Raw genomic sequence first — 12,573 nt, 5'->3', positions numbered from 1 at the left:
AGGATTATTTTCAGTTTTCTAATGCCCAACTTTCTTCCTAAGTGGCTCTACCAATTTGTGCTCACGGCAACAATGAATGAGGATTCCTGTTGCACCACATCCTCATCCACATGTATTCTCAGTGTTTTAGATTTTAGCCATTCCAATAGGTATGCAGTGGTATTTCATTGTTGTTTTAAATTTGCAATTCTCTAATGACCTACAATGTTGAGGACCTTTTCATGTGCTTATTTGCCATCTGTATGGTGAGGTGTCTGTTCAGATCTTTTGCCCATTTTTTAATGGGGTTACTCCTTTTATTGTTGAGTTTTCAGGATATTTTGGATAACAATCCTTTATCAGATGTTCTTTGCAAATACTTTCTCCCAATCTGTGCCTTCCCGTTCTCTTGAAGAATGCATTTGACACTTGAATGCAGAGGTTAGGGGCACCCCTAACCCCACAGTTGAAAATCCACATATTAACTTTTGACTCCCCCCAAAACTTTACTAACAACCTTTTTTTTTTTTCAACGTTTTATTTATTTATTTTTGGCACAGAGAGAGACAGAGCATGAACGGGGGAGGGGCAGAGAGAGAGGGAGACACAGAATCGGAAACAGGCTCCAGGCTCTGAGCCATCAGCCCAGAGCCCGACGCGGGGCTCGAACCCACGGACCGCGAGATCGTGACCTGGCTGAAGTCGGACGCTTAACCGACTGCGCCACCCAGGCGCCCCACTAACAACCTACTTTTGACTAGACGCCTTACTAACAGTCTATTTAACATATATTTTACGTGTTATATATTGTATTCTTACAATATTCTAGGTAAATGTAAATGTTCAAAATATGAGGAAAATATTTACAGTACTCTATTGTATTTATTGGGGAAAAAAAATCCACCTATAAGCGGTACCCCCATAGTTCAAACTCCTGTTCTTCAACGGTCAACTGTGTATCTTTTTACAACATGTAATCATGCTATGAATAATTGCTTTTTAATATAGCACTATAGCACTTCCCATTTTGCGTGATCACCATTCTAAAAGGCTGCAAGGTAAGTATCACATTTCTTCCACCAGAGAGAGGATTTTATTACCCTCACTTCACGTGTGAAGGGAGATAAGAGAATGGTAATTTGCCTAAGGCTGTAGCGCCGATAACCCGCAGAGCTCAGAGTGGGAGTTGGAAGGAGCGGTGTAGTGCTTACCCCTAGGCCAAGCTGCCCCTCCCCGACCGCAGAGGTTTCTATGACTAGGTAACATTTCCTCTTTTGGCCTCCCACCGACTTTAAAAGCCAAGATTCTCAGGGTGACAACTCCGGGATTTAAAATCTGGGGGCAAGGCCAGTTGGCTGCGGGGCGGGCGCGCTCCTCCTACACGGCTTTGGAGCCCGCGGAGGCGGAGCGAGCAGTCCACGCCCTCTCGCCGGTCCCAGCGCACTTAAGTGACACGCAGAGGGCGCGGACACCGGACCTAGCCTAGCCTGCAGGAGCACGGCGGTCCTGCCGGGGCTACATCTCCAGGTGCGCGAGCCCGCTGTCCCGGTGGGGAGAGGGAGCCGGGGCCGCGCGGCAAGACGCGCGCTGACCAGCGGGGCCCACGGCGCCGGGCGCGGCGAGCCACTCCGCGGCCCGGCCTCCCCGAGTCTGACGGGCTCTGTCCCCGGTGACCACCTCTGTCAGGCTCGGGCGTCGGCCCCCTGCTCGCCCCGGCTAGACTGTCGCGACGTCGGAGTAATTCCGGAGTCTCCCACCGCCGCTTCTTCCCTTACCCAGGCCTCGGGAAATTTGCCGCGGAAACGAAAGTAAATTAAGTCTGGGTGCGTCTGCGCGGAAGGAGCTGCTGCCACATCCAGGTTCTTTGGAGAGAGGCTTGCAGGCGGGGGCGGGGCTTCCTGATTAGGCCGGCGGGCGGCGGGCGGGGACGGCGTGCACAGGAAGTCGAACTGTGAGTGGGCCTGTCGGGTGGTGGGCGGAGCTCGCGGCTGTCGAGGAAGTAGAGCTGTTTGCAAGCCTTCCGTATTCCCTGAAATTGGGTGGTGGCAGGGCCCGCGGAATTTTCTGGGGTCCTGTGCAGAATTGTCAAAGGCCCTGGGCTGCGCTCCTTTTCATCAGATGTTTCTCACCAGGTGTAACTCGGTACAAAGGCGGAAACCTGCCCTCGGGCCAGGATGACGGTGTGGCGTTGCGTTGTTGCTATCATTTTGTAGCGTTGATGGGTTTTTATTGCAGTATCCTTAAGGTACAGTGGTGCATGCTCTGGTCACTATAGGATTACGTAGCTGTTCCAGGGTGGGACTGCTTACCAACCCTTTGAAAGGGCCTTTTACTCTTGCCCTTGGGGCTGCGCTGGTTGCAGAGATCATCAAAAGCATTTCCGGATAATCTTAGACGTGAGCTGGTAAATGGAAAAGAAGGGCCAACTGCCATAGCGACAAAAGGGGCGAATATCATAACCCTAGGAGACCTCTTAGGTAGTCATGGCAAGTTTGCTTTTACGATGTACTGCAGAATCTCTTCAGGATTTTGAAGAGGTTAAGCTACAACCTCCGAATTTCCTAAGCATTTGACAAAACCTCAGGGATTGGAGGAGGAGCAGTTATTTCTTTATTTCTTGCTGATCTTTGGCTCTTCCTTGTCCAGAGCTCCTGTTTATCTTGGGCAAAACCTGAGGCTGTTACATTCAACCACTCTTCTGAAGTCCTTTGGTAAATAGATAGGTGACAGAGTAACGAGGAAATTGTGATCAAGTAAAAATGTAGAGGGGCGCCTGGGTGGCTCAGTGGGTTAAGCATCCGACTTCTGCTCAGATCATGATCTCACAGTATGTGGGTGTGAGTCCCGCATTGGGTTCTGTGTTGACAGCTCAGAGCCTTGGAGCCTTCTTCAGATTCTGTGTTTCCCTCTCTCTCTACCCCTCCCCTGCTTGTGCTTTCTCTGTCTCTCTCTCTCAAAAATAAGTAATAAACATTAAAAAACGTTTTTTTTAAAAAAAAGTGAAAAATGGGGGAGCCTGGGTGGCGCAGTGGGTTAAGCATCCAACTCTTCATTTCTGCTCAGGTCATGATCTAAGAGTTGGTGAGATCCAGATCAAGCTCCTCTTGCCTTCGGCTATCCGACTCTGCAGTGACAGTGTGGAGCCTGCTTGGGATTTTCTCTGTCCCTCTCTTTCTGCCCCTCTTTCTGCTCCTGCTCTCCCTCTCTGAAAATAAATTAAAAAAAATTTTTTTTAATGTTGAAAACCGCAGCTCTTCTAAACACAAAAAGTGAAGACCAGGTTTATTTAAAATTTAGGATGTGTCATTATTATTGCTAATAAAACAGCAATAGTGATTAACTTTGATTTTCATTTTCCTCTGTCTGTACTATATTGAGCACCAGAGATATGTTACACTTTTAAGAATGTGAATATTAATGAGGTTAAGAAAAACGCCTTAAATATCAACTTCCAAAATGGCAAACTATTATGTGGTGCTTATTAATCCATAATATATCAATACCACAAATATGATCTGGAATTTGAAAAAATATATGTGGATTCCTGTGCTTTGGTTGGATGTTGTACTCTGGCAAAAATGATTCCATCAGCTTGTAGAGTATTGATTTTGAATCACATATTTTATGTTCTAAAAATTTAATCTGTGTTTTCCCTATTTCTGACTGTAACATACTCATTTAATATAGGTGAACAAGGCTACAATATTAGGTTTTTGCATGGAATTTTAAGAAAGAGTATAGTTTACTATCTAGAGAAGTAGCATGTGTTAGTGAATTGATGGTGGAGGTTTGAATGAAGAAACAAAAGTTCAGTTCCAGGATCTGCCACTTTAGGTGAATCATTTAACTCCAGATTTTAGTTTGTTAATTTCTAAATTGGAATGATAAGAATAAAACGTACTCATGGGGTCATAATGTGCTAATGTACATGATAATACTTGGTTAAACACTTTCAGTCTTGTCCTTTGCTTTTCATTTGGTTCTTCCTTACTCAGGGCTCTTGTTTATCTGGGGCAAGACATTAAGCTGTTACAATTATAAGAACGTTAGAGAAGTCCATGTTGGATACTTGAGTAAAATCAGAGTTCTATTAGCAGGGAAGAGGGGGGCAATGATAGGTAGGCAGCTGACATTTTCTGACTCTTTATGTATGGTCATCATTGAAAAATTTTTAAAAAATAGTCTTCTACCACTGAAAGGTAAATATGAATATTTTTAAGTCTTTTTAAAACTTAAAAAAAAATTTTAACGTTTTTTATTTATTTCTGAGAGACAGAGAATGAGCGGGGGAAGAAGCAGAAAGAAAGGGAGACACAGAATCTGAAGCAGGCTCCAGGCTCTGAACTCTGAGCTGTCAGCATACAGCCCAATGCAGGGCTTAAACTCATGAATCGCCAGATCATGACCTAAGCCGAAGTCTGATGCTCAACCAACTGATCCACCAGGCGCCTCTTTTTAAAACTTTTTTATTAAAGTGTAACATTAAATGTGAAGTGAACATTTCATAACTGAACAGCTCTATGAAGTATCACAAAGTGAACATTACACAGGTTAAGAAAAAGAACATTGCCAAGGCACCCTCAAGATGAAGCTAAACATCTCTTTCCCAGCTATTGGCTGCCAGAAACTCATTGAGGTGGACGATGAACACAGACTTCGTACCTTTTATGAGAAGCGAATGGCCACAGAAGTTGCTGCTGAGGCTTTAGGGGAAGAATGGAAGGGTTACATGGTCCAGATCAGTGGTGGCAATGACAAACAAGGCTTCCCCATGAAGCAGGGTGTTTTGACCCTTGGCCGTGTTGCCTGCTACTGAGTAAGGGGCATTCCTGCTACCGACCATGGAGGACTGGAGAAAGAAAGCACAAATCTGTTCGGGGTTGCATTGTGGATGCCAATCTCAGTGTTCTCAACTTGAACATTGTGAAAAAAGGGGAGAAGGATATTCCTGGACTTACTGATACTACTGTGCCTCATCCCCTGGGGCCCAAGAGAGCTAGCAGAATCCGCAAGCTTTTCAATCTCTCAAAGGAAGATGATGTCTGCCAGTATGTTGTGAGAAAGCCCCTAAACAAAGAAGGTAAGAAACTTCGAACCAAACACCCAAGGTTCAGTGTCTTGTTACTTCACGTGTCCTCCAACACAAACGTCGGCGCATTGCTTTAAGAAAGAGTGCATGCAGAAAAACAAGGAAGAGGCTGCAGAATATGCTAAACTTTTGGCCAAGAGAATGAAGGAGGCCAAAGAAAAACACCAGGAACAGATTGCCAAGAGACGGAGGCTGACTTCTCTGAGAGCTTCTACCTCAAAGCCTGAGTCTAGTAAAAAATGAGATTGTTATAAGAGGAACAAATAAATAAGATCAGACATCAAACCAAAAAAAAAAAAAAAAAAAAAAAGAAAAGAAAAAAAAAAGAACATTGCCATGATTCTGAAGTAAGAGGTTCACTGTCTCCTATCTTCTGTCATAGTGATCACTGTCCTGCCTGTTAATATCATGAATTAATTCTGGCTTTGTTTTTGGCATTATTATTTATTATTTATTTGTATTTCCCCCAGTTTTAGTGAGGTTTAACTGATAAAATTGAGTACAGAATATGAGTATTTTCATATAAATATATATAGATTTATTTTGCTTTAGGAGAAATTTTAGAAATTTGTGAAATTCCTTGAAATTTTCAGTTAATCTCAGTGGACAAAATTTGCTTTCCTGAGTCCATGAATTAACATCAGTTTATGAAAAAAACAGTAAGAAATTCCATTAAAATGGACATAATTACATTATTAGTTGAAATTAGTTATCATCAGGTGATGTAAGAGGGCAGTGTGCTTTCATTAGTTACTCTGTAACATGGCCTTATAATGTGGTTTTCTACCTGCCTCCATTCAGTGTTTTTGTGACTCTTGGGTATCTAAACTACTCACAAGACCTTTCTAAGATACTCAGTGCTTATAAAGTTGAATTGTTCCATGGAAAAAAGGGAGGGAAAAAAACCAACAACAGTGAAAACAAAAGAAATCACTGGAAACCATGCAAGAGGTGCACAGGATTAAGTAAGACCAGACCAAACCAACAAACTGCAAGACTGGAAGGAGAACTGACTTGGGTCCGGAGCCGGCCTCACAAAGGGCGGTGGAATCACCTGGAGGCCTCCTTCCCCTAAGATTCATCATGCTTACAGGAGGCACTGCAAATCCTAGTTGGTTCTGGCAAATTTGAGGAGACAAGATCTTGGCTGAAGGAGAGAGAGCTAGTAGAACTCAAAAGAAATTGAAATCTTATACCCAAATGGCATATTTCAGGGTTAATAATTCCTTCCTGTTTCTTTACTCTGTGAGCCTTTTAAAAAAAAAATTTTATTAAAAAAATTTTTTTTAACATTTGTTTTTCAGAGAGAGCAAGACAGAGCACAAAGTAGGGGAGGGGTGCGGGGTGGGGGGTGGGGGGCAGGCAGGGGCACACAGAATCCAAAGCAGGCTCCAGGCTTTGAGCTGTCAGTACAGAGCCCGATGTGGGGCTTGAACTCACCATGAGATCATGACCTGAGCTGAAGTCAGATGCTCAAATGACTGAGCCACCCAGGCACCCTGAGCCTTTTTTTTTTTTAAAAGGTTATTAAATATCCATATACAACATTATTTTTGAAAACTGCTAGATATATTTCAGAGTATGGATGTGCCATAATTTCTTCTGTCTTCTGTGTGTGTAAATTGTTTTGTATGCTTTTGATGTTCTATGTAATGTTGCCAGGAACATCCTTGTAAATAATCTATCTCAGCAGCTCTGATTTAATTAAAGAAATACTGAGTGAAGGAATTATTCTCTTTAAGAAATACATTTTATTGGGGGCGTCTGGGTGGCTCAGTTGGTTGAGTGTCTGACTTCTGCTCAGGTCATGATTTTACAGCCCATGAGTTCGAGCCCCACGTCGGGTTCTGTGCTGACAGCTCAGAGTCTGGAGCTTGCTTTGGATATGTGTGTGTGTCTCTCTTTCTGCCCCTCCCCTGCTCACGCCCTCTCTCTCAAAAATAAATAAACACTAAAAAATTAAAAGAAATACATGTTGTTATAAATGTATTTCATGTTTATTGAAGGAAATTTGGAAAATGTAAAAGTGTACAGAAGAAAGTAAAAATCACCGTTCTATCCAGATATAATCCTTGCTAACATGTTGATGTCTTTTGTTGTCTTTTTTTTCTGTATGTGTATCTATCTAGACATCTACCTGTATGTATAGATTTTTTTATTTTTACCTGTAATTTTGAATGATTATATAATAGTCCATCTTATGAATGTCCTGTAATTCATTTAACTGTATCTTTTATTTTTGGACAAATAGTTCTTTTTATTTTTTTTATTTATTTTTATTTTTATTTTTATTTTTATTTTTATTTTTATTTTTATTTTTGGGACAGAGAGAGACAGAGCATGAACAGGGGAGGGGCAGAGAGAGAAGAAGACACAGAATCGGAAACAGGCTCCAGGCTCCGAGCCATCAGCCCAGAGCCCGACACGGGGCTTGAACTCACGGACCGCGAGATCGTGACCTGGCTGAAGTCGGACGCTTAACCGACTGCGCCACCCAGGCGCCCCCAAATAGTTCTTTTTAAAAAAATAATCATCCATTTAATGATCAACTGCCATATGCTAGGTTTTGTCCTAGACATTGCAGACGGTGTGCAAGGTAGTTTCCTGCCTTCTGTGAAATTAATTAGAAATAATTCTCAAATTAGAGCTGTCTTAACTGTTTCAAGGGAGAAGTAAAAGGTACTGTGAAAATGTCTAATGGGAAGACCTAGGATGGTTTCCTTGAGGAAATGACATTTCACTGAGACATGAAGGATGAATAGGATGAGCCAGGAGAAGAATACGCCCTAAGAGGTTTATAGGGGAGAGTGGAACAAATTACTCTGTCTCCTCCCACTCTACCATTCTTACAGGGATGGATCAGTAGAGCACTGCTGAGCAGAGGATCTCACCTGCACCCTGGCATTCTCAAAACCCACTGAAACGGGTTAAATATGGATAAATGTGGGCGGCTGGGCCAATCATAGCCAAAATCATAAAGTAGGAAATGTGTTTTCCTTTCAGAAATGAGGAAATTGAGGCTTATGTAAGTTACCCAAGTCACGGGACTAACAAATTTTACAGCTAGAGTTCATACTCACAAGAGAAAGGTCTGTGCTCTTTCCACAGCATTTATGGCTCTGCTACCTCTCCTTCTATGCCTGCCCCAGCTCCATCACCACCCTCTACCCCTGGTCTTCATGCCTGTTATTTAGGTAGCCTCCCCCACTCCCTGTCTACCTGATAGATGTGCATCTTTCCAGAGGGTGCTTCCTCTTGTTTGGGGATGTCTTATGTTATAGAAATAGTGTTGTCTACTGTGCTGCTATGTGAGCTTTCTGGGGGTGGCATGGTCTACCCACAGCCTTTGTACAAGGTGTAGATGGTAACCTGAGGCAGATGACCACAGGCCACTACACAAGACCACTATCAGCCTAGGCATTTTCAGAAACACCTGAGGTAATTTTTTAAAAAATTCTCTGCCTCACAATATTCTGTTATGAAAAATTTCAAAGTGTAAAGTTAAAAAGATTTTACACCCACAGTTAACATAATATTCAATGGTGAAAAGCTGAAAGCTTTTTGTCTAAGATCAGGAATAGGACAAGGATGCCGAAACTTGCCACTTTTATTCAACATGATATTGGAAGCACTAGCCACAGCAATTAGGCAAGAAAAAGAAATAAAAGCATCCAAATTGGAAAGGAAAAAGCAAAGCTGTCACTATTTACAGAAGACATGATATTATCTATGGGAAACCATGAGGATTCCATAAAAAAACTGTTAGAAGTAATAAATGAATTAGGTAATGTTGTAGGATACAAAATCAATATAAAAAAATCTGTTGCATTTCTAGACACTAATAATGAGCTATCAAAGAGTAATTAAGAAAACAGTTCTGTTTTTCAATTGCATCAAAAAGAAAAAAAAGTGCCTAGGGGGGTCACCTGGGTGGCTCAGTTAAGTGTTCCACTTCCACTCAGTTTATGATCTTGCGGTTTGTGAGTTCGAGATCCACATCAAGTTCTGTGTTGACAGCTTAAAGCCTGGAGCCTGCTTCAGATTCTGTGTCTCCCTCTCTCTCTGCCCCACCCCTACTTGCGCTCTGTTTCTCAAAAATGAATAGATGTTAAAAAAAATTAAAGAAAAAATGCCTAGGAATAAATTTAACTGAGGAACTGAAAAATCTGTGTACTGAAAACTGTAAGATATTTTGGAAAGAAAATGAAGAAGATATAAGTGGAGAGATGTTCCATGCTCATTGGAAGAACTAATAACGTTAAAATTTCTGTACTACCCAAAGTAATATACAGATTTAATTCAATCTCTATTAAAATTCCAATGTTAGTTTTCACAGAAATAGAACAGGCAACCCTAAAATATATTGAATCACAAAAGACCCTGAATCAGCAAAGCAATCTCCAAAAAAAATAAAGCTGGAGGCATCGTGCTTCTGATTTCAGACTCTATTACAAAGCCATAGTAATTAAAATAGTGTGGCATTGGCATAAAAAGAGACTGATCAATGGAACAGAATAGAAAACCCAGAAATAAACTCACACCTGTGTGGCCAATTAATCTGCAACAAATGAGCCAAGAATATACAATGGGAAAAGGACAATCTCCTCAATAAATCATGCTGGGAAAATTGTATAGCCAAATACAAAAGAATGAAACTGACCACTATCTTATACCATACAAAAAAATTAACTTGAAGTGGATTAAAGACTTGAACATAACATCTGAAACCATACAACTTATAGAAGAAACCATAGGCAATAAGCTCCTTGACATAGGTCCTGGCAGTGACTTTTTGAATCTAACACAAGTAAAAGCAACAAAAGCAAAAATAAACAATTTGGACTACATCAAACTAGAAGCCTTCTTCACAGCAAAGGAAAACTGTCAACAAAATGAAAAGGCAACCTACAGAATGGAAATCAATATTTGCAAATCATGTATCTTAAGAGCTTGATATCCCAAATATATAAAGAATGCATAGCAACTTCATAGAAAAAAAAAAAAATTCCACTAAAACATGGGCAGAAGATCTGAATAGACATTTTTCCAAAGAAGACATACAGACAGACAACCAGTAAATGAAAGATCAGCATCACTCATCATCAGGGAAATGCAAGTTAAAACCACAAAGGAATATCACCTCATACCTGTTAGAACTGCTGTTACCATACAGACAAGATAACAAGTGTTGACAAGGATGTGGAGAAAAGGGAACCCTTGTGGACTGTTGGTGTGAATGTGACGTGTAGTCATTATGGAAAACAGTATGGAGCTTTCTCAAAAAATTAAAAACAGAACTACCATTTGATCCAGTAATTCCACTTCTGGGTATTTACTCAAAACAAAAACAAGGACACCAGGGTGGCTCAGTTGGTTAAATGTCTGACTTTGGCTCAGGTCATGATCTCATGGTTTGTGGGTTTGAGCCCCACGTTGGGCTCTGTGCTGACAGCTGAGACCCTGGAGCCTGCTTCAGATCCTGTGTCTCCCTTTCTCTCTACTCCTCCCCCACTCACACTCTGTTTCTCTCTCTGTTTCTCAAAAATAAACATTAAAAAAATTAAAAAATAAAAGAAAACAAAAACACTAACTCAAAAAGACATATGCAGTCCCGTGTTCATAGCAGCATCAATCGCAATAGCCAAGGTATGGAAATAGCCTAAAAGTCCATCAATAGATGAATGGATAAATAAGATGTGACATATATACATATATATATCTTTTTCTTCTTATTATTCTCATCATTATTCAGTCATAAAAAAGAAGGAAATCCTGCCCTTTGTAACAACATGGATGGACCTTGAGGGCATTATGCTAAGTGAAGTGTCAGCAACACAAATACCGTATGATCTCACTTATATGTGGAATCTTAAAAAAAAAAAAAAGAAGGAAAAGAAGATCATAGATACAGAGAACAGATTGGGGTTGCCAAAGGCAGGGGCTGGGAGAAATGGGTGAAGGGGGTCAAAAGATTTTTAAAAAATTAAAAAATCAAGAGCTACAAAAGGCAATGTGGTATTCTGGATTGGATCCTGGAACAGAAAAATGTCATTAGTTAAAAAAAAAAAAATGAGTTAATCAAGTAGGGTGTTTAGTTAATAGTAACGTACAAAGTTGGTTTCTTAGTTTTTTTTATCTGTACTATTAGAAACTGGGTGAGGAATATATGGGAAAAATTAGTAAAAATAGAAATGTAGAAACAAATTAAAAAAAATTTTACACTGAACTTTCGTGTGTCTACCATGAATATTATTTTATTCTGCCTGCGCTATCACAGACCAGCTATTTACCACTCTTTCTACCCACCAGTTTGTCTGCAAAGTAAATTGCAGATACCAGTACACTTTTTTCAGCATGCACTTCATTAACAAGATAGACTTCAGTATGTTTACAGATTTTTCTTTTGTTGTAAGATTTACCTAGAGTATATTTACTGAGTATTGACAAATGCTTATGCGTGTGTAACCCTAACCCCCAATGAGATGGCAGAACATTACCATCACCCAGAAAGTTTCCTCATGCCCCAAACCATTCAGTCCTCACCCTGCCCGTGGGCAACCAGTGTTCCTTTTCCAGTGTAGATTACCTTGTTCCAGAACTTAATATAGATGGAATTATACAGTATGTATTCTTTTGTACAAGGCTCCTTATACTTACCATGTTTTGTGACCCATTCACATTGCTGTGTGTATTAGTAGTTCATTGCTTTTTATTACTGAGTAGTAATCCATAGTATGAATATACAATCCTTAAAAAAATTTTTTTTACCTTTATTTATTTTTGAGAGAGAGAGACAGACAGAGTGTGAGCTGGGGAGGAGCAGAGAGAGAGGGAGACACGGAATCTGAAGCAGGCTCCAGGCTCTGAGCTGTCAGCACAGAGCTGACGCAGGGTTCGAACTCACAAACCACAAGATCATGACCTGAGCCAAAGTTGGACGCTCAACTGACTGAGCCATCCAGGCACCCCTACAATCCTTTTTTAAAAATCCATTTCCTATTGATGCATAACCGTTTCCAGTTTGGGGATAACATGAATAAAGCTGCTGTGAACATCATACTAGTCTTTGGGGACATAGGACGCATCTTCATGTAGTGGAGAGAGAGAGTGAGAACTCTCATATTTTTTATAAGGACCCTGATCTCATTCATGAGGCCTCCACTTTAATGACCCAATTACCTCCCAAAGACCCCATCTCCTAATATTATCACAATGGAGTTAGAGCTTCAACAAATGAAGTTTGGGGCAGACACAAACATTCAGTCTGTAGCAGCCACCATGTGGGTCATTGCCCTGCGGCCAGTGCCTTGTTCTTTTTTTAGTCCCTGGAGTTATTTTCCTTTCCATTGGCCTACCTATGCATTTGAGTGGATATTTGTGTTATGCTATCCCAACATACATAGGTCTTTTGCAGCAGGAGGGTTTTAAAATTTTTCTAGTCCTCCATGTTGCCAGAAATGGAAGTCTAAAGGAACACAAATTGTGGTTTTCACATGAAAAGATGC

The 12,573-nt window shown here is 40.9% G+C and overlaps 1 pseudogene; it reads left to right on the top strand.

The window, feature by feature from the left end:
* Positions 1-4,333: 4,333 nt before the first annotated feature.
* On the top strand, positions 4,334-6,358 carry LOC101085374 (annotated as a pseudogene).
* Positions 6,359-12,573: the final 6,215 nt, after the last annotated feature.

The sequence above is a fragment of the Felis catus genome, chromosome B2, assembly GCF_018350175.1.
Source record: "Felis catus isolate Fca126 chromosome B2, F.catus_Fca126_mat1.0, whole genome shotgun sequence".
Lineage (NCBI taxonomy): Eukaryota > Metazoa > Chordata > Mammalia > Carnivora > Felidae > Felis > Felis catus.
Note: the sequence above shows the minus strand (reverse complement) of the source record. Positions and strands in the feature narration are given on the sequence as shown.